The sequence below is a fragment of the Lytechinus pictus genome, unplaced genomic scaffold (assembly GCF_037042905.1).
Source record: "Lytechinus pictus isolate F3 Inbred unplaced genomic scaffold, Lp3.0 scaffold_20, whole genome shotgun sequence".
In the NCBI taxonomy this organism is placed as follows: domain Eukaryota; kingdom Metazoa; phylum Echinodermata; class Echinoidea; order Temnopleuroida; family Toxopneustidae; genus Lytechinus; species Lytechinus pictus.
The window spans coordinates 14,560,247-14,565,260 of NW_026974141.1; the positions used below are offsets into that span (position 1 = coordinate 14,560,247).

At 38.2% G+C, this 5,014-nt stretch overlaps 1 non-coding gene across 1 annotated transcript; it reads left to right on the forward strand.

The window, feature by feature from the left end:
- The first annotated feature begins 4,659 nt into the window (after nt 1-4,659).
- TRNAR-UCU (transfer RNA arginine (anticodon UCU)) lies at nt 4,660-4,733 on the forward strand. Its single transcript has one exon. It is a non-coding gene; the product is annotated as a tRNA-Arg (tRNA).
- The last annotated feature ends 281 nt before the right edge of the window (nt 4,734-5,014 follow it).

The following is a 5,014-nucleotide window of genomic DNA, read 5'->3' on the forward strand; positions in this document are numbered from 1 at the left end:
AAGTACCTGGAAAGAGACATGAAATAAATTATTTACGTAATAAATCACGGTGAATTAATTATTCAATTGAATTCTTGAAGAAGTGAAGACGTCATTCAGTGAGCATGGTTGAAGAGATGTCGAACAACTGATAAGAAAAGTATAACAATGATCCTTTTAACGTTTCGCAGAGGTCTTTGACAGGAGCTCATCCATGTGGTGGTCAACAACTATCTTTGCTTTCTGTAGGAATGCATAGATATTACTCAGGCAAAGTCCACATAGGCCGACCAATATCTCATATTGCAATGTTAAAAAGGATGAAATATATAGGGTTAAAACAATTTTAATGATTTCCCATGCGAAATAGTTAGATCTATCAATGTCTAATGACCTATCGTATAAATCAGGACGTTTGTAGAGACCAAAAGCGTCAACCTCGGTGCAGACGCGTCGGTTGTTCCGCTGACATTATCTTGCTCAGCTTTAATGTGGATACTTGATTTATATTACTTTATATTACTTTGTATTATGTTTTGAATGGAAATGAAATAAAGAACTGAATTGAATTGATACAGTATAAACATTGTAGAACAAGTGACTATACCTAGAGTTATTTTATTCCTTGCTTATTTCCTGGCCGCGTCCGACCTCGTCCGAGGGCCTATAGGCCTACCCAACCCGAAGCCAAGTCCAAGGACCTCCGAAGCTAAGGTGAGGTACTAGAGTGCGATGCCATAGGCAATGCCAATACCCACTGGCGTAAATCCGTGTTGAGGGGTGGGGGGGGGGGATGACTGAAATATTTTGGCTTTTTTTTTTGTTATCATGTTTTTAGATATGCAAGGAATTGTAATTGATATGTCCACAGTGGCATACCGTGGGTCACGGCATTGTGGGGGCACCAGCAAAATTTTCGAATCACTGAGTGAGCGCGCGAAGCGCGCTCGGTTGCTAGTTATTCTGACCTAATAGAGACATTTTAAGGACAATGTCATTGAACGGATATGTATCTCACTGATCAAATAATGCGAGCGCGAAGCGCGAGCTGAATTTTTTATATTCACACCTAAGAAGGGACATTATAATCAAATTTGTGTAATCATGATAGGTACCTGTCTCGCTAAACAATGCGAGCGCGAAGCGCGAGCTGAAATTTTCGTATATTTTGACCCCAAACAGCGAGATTTTAAGGAATATATTTTAGGAATCCATTAAGAGTATGCATATCTCACCATAGTCATCTAATGCAAGTGCCAAGCGCTTGCTGATTTTATTAGAATTACATCTGAACACATGAAACACTTTTTGTACTCATTGCAATCATGATTATCATACGCATCTCACTAATCAAATATTGCGAGCGTGAAGCGCGAGCTGAACATTTTGATAATTTAGATAATTAAGACCTGAAGTGGGGCATTCTAAGGTTTCTTTGTAGGAATTAACTAGGACCATACGTATTTCATTAACCAAATGATGCGAGCGCGAAGCGCGAGCTGACAATTTTTGATATTCAGATCAGAAGAAGGGACATTTCAAGGACTGATTTTAGGAATTCATGAAGAGCAGACATATCTCACCAATCCACTAATGCGAACGTAATCACGGAAGGAAATGTTTTTATATATACGAAGACCTTAACATTGGGCAATCACCTTTTTAATCATGTAAAAGAAGCTCATGTCACTACATAAAACAATGATAACTCAAGTGCTAGGAAATATATTTAGTTTATATTGACTTGAAAACGGGATGTTTTAGTACAACAGGATTATATATCTCGTTGAACAGACAATGCGAGCACCAGGAACTATGAAGACGTAGGCCCTGGGCAAATTATGTTTCATGAAATTATGATAAAAATATTTCTCATGTAATGTAACATAACATAATTATAATACAACATTATAATGAATAATATTTTCTTCTTTCCCACTACGTTTCTCTTCCTTTCTCCCTCTTTTCTATTTTTCCCCATTTCCCCGTTTTTGTTTTGGTCAGCCGATGGGGGGGGGGAGCATGTGCCCCCCATGCCCCCCCCCCCCCCGTAGTTACGCCACTGTATGTCCATATGGCAAATACCCCTCCAATATTATTATCTTTTTACCCCATGATGGTTTAATTGTTTTATTAGAGATTACATTGAACAAAAATTGACATTCCATTTTAATCCCTTCCCAAAGACCCCAACATTGATGAATTGGTAGAAACGGGGATTTCTCTTCAATGTTAAAATAAGGACATAAGTATTTCGTTTGGAAATGGTGAACTGGCTCTTTATTTGCATTTTATGATTCAATAATATTGTTTTATTTGTTAAGCGGTATTTTAGGAAGAATTTTCACCAATAAAACATCTCTTGTGATTTTTTTTATATTTCTTTCGTAAAAAGTGGGGGGGGGGGGATGTTTGTACAGGCCATCCCCCCCTCCTCGAAAAGTGGGGGGGATATATCCCCCCATCCCCCCCCCCGGGATTTACGCCAGTGCGGCAATACCACACACACTCTAAAAATATGAAGTGCTATTTTAGCACTCACAGAGCTTGTGTAGTGACTGCACTTCGGAGTGGTGACTTTTCTAGTTAAGATTTAAAACATATTATGAACAAATCAGCTCTCCGACGTGCAGTCATTATAGCTCCTTAAGTGCTAAATTAGCACTTAATTTTTTAGAGTGTACTTGTCTCCGAGGCCGAAGTCGGTCTTAAAGAGCACAAAACAACTCGGCTTATCCGCACATATCATGAATGGCCCTTTAGCCTCATGTAAACGCATGAAAGGATCTTGTATCAGACATAATCATGATGGTGGCTAAGTGGTTGAGAGCCCTCCTGAAGAACGGGAGGTCGTGGATTCGATCCCGACCGAATCATCCCAAACACTTAAAATGAATGGAACCCGCATACATTCGTAATTCCGAAGCTTCGTTATTCCGAAGGTTCGGATATTCCGAAGGTTCGTTATTCCGAAGTTTCGCATTTCCGAAGGTTCGTAATTCCGAAGGTTCGTTAGTCCGAAAACGAAATGAGGTTCGTAATTCCGAAGGTTCGTTAGTCCGAAAAAGAAGTGAGGTTCGTAATTCCGAAGGTTCGTTAATCCGAAAACGAAATGAGGTTCGTAATTCCGAAGGTTCGTAAGTCCGAAAACGAAATGATTAACGAACCTTATTTCGTTTTCGGACTAACGAACCTTCGGAACAACGAACCTTATTTCGTTTTCGGATTAATGAACCTTCGGAACAACGTACCTTATTTCGTTTTCGGATTAACGAGCCTTCGGAACATCGAACCTTATTTCGTTTTCGTATTATCGAACCTTCGGAATAACGAACCTTCGGAATAACGCCACAAATGTTCGGATTAACGAACCCTTTTACGTTTTCGGATTAACGAACATCGAGGTATAGGCAATTTACGTGTTTCGGAATTACGAACCTTCGGAATTACGAACCTTCGGAATTACGAAGTGTAACCAATGGAACCTTGTGCGCTAAACGGAGATGGGCAATCTCCCTCATCAATAAGAGCTTAAGTGGCTGTCCGTGGTAAATATGGATTATGGTTATCATCGTAACTTATATTTGAATTCTATCATTATCATTATTGTTAATATAATCATTATAGTTATTATCATTATTATTATTATTATTATTGTCACCCTCATCATTAATGTTATTGTTATTATGCCAGCTATACCTTCATGAGCTGAACGATGAAGTAACATAAGTTTATTCAATTTATCCACGTTGTGCTGCACTCGACCCAGGTGAGGTGAATGGGTACCCAGTAGGATTTATTCCTTGAACGCTTTAGCGCCTATTAATATGGCGGCTCAGCTACGGCCGGTGTAATAATATATGATATCAAGTATCAAAGCACAGTTGAGCATCTGCACATAGTAACTGCGCTATATAAATGGACACATTATTATTATTTATAATTTATTAATAAATTATGTATATACTTTAAATATAACAATTATATTTTTTTAAATAAATTTATATTTATTTATTGCATAGCCGACGTTATCTTAAGACTGATCTATTCAATGCTTCATACTCTTAATTGTTCCTGAATCTATTACTATTGGATTAGTGTTCCACTGTTCTGACTTTGAAACAGAGGGTCGTGGGTTCGAATCCCAGCCATGGCGTAATTTCCTACCGCAAGAAACTCATCCACATTGTGCTGCACTCAACCCAGGTGAGGTGAATGGGCACCCGGTAGGAAGACATTCCTTGAATGCTTGAGCGCCTAGGCAGCTCAGCTAAAGCCGGGGTAATAAAAATAGCAGGGCCCGTTTTCGAAACTGAAGTGGCTACCCTGGGTAAATATACCTATATCATATCATTTATTATATTTGTACTTTTCCTCTTTCGTTCTTTCTTTCTTTCACTGCGCCTTGGGCACTCTGCCGAGTGGATTTGGCGCATTACAAATCACATATATTATTATTATTATAATTTATATTCGGAAACGTCCACAAGAGGAAGTGCAAAAATCGTAAAGTTGGACAGTTTCCTCTATATAATATTTATCATCTTTAAGATAATTGATATTGTCTTGCTCTGTCTAATCTACAAGTATATTCTAATTTAAGCGTTCTTATGAGTTCATTAAATACCTTAATAAATACGAAATACTTAGGGTCAATGAATAACTTAGTTGTTCGAATCAGTCCCTGTGGCGTAATGGATTAGCGCATTGGACTTCTAATTCAAAGGTTCCGGGTTCGAGTCCCGGCAGGGATATTTTCATTTTATCAATTTGAATTTATTAATTAAAGTGATTCATTTTTCAATTGGTAAATTGCAAATTCGTTTACTGCCAACTCGTCCACTCACCACAGGGTCTACTTTCATTTAAACAGTCCGCGTCTCTTTTTTCTTTTAAAGCTTCATTGAAAAGGTTTCTTATTTCTAAGAATTATTAAATGTATCACCTGCACTCACCCACTAGCACTCACTCGCACTTTTTAAAAACTTTATCTTATCTCTCCCCACTAAATATCTAAACTTTCATACTTTCTATT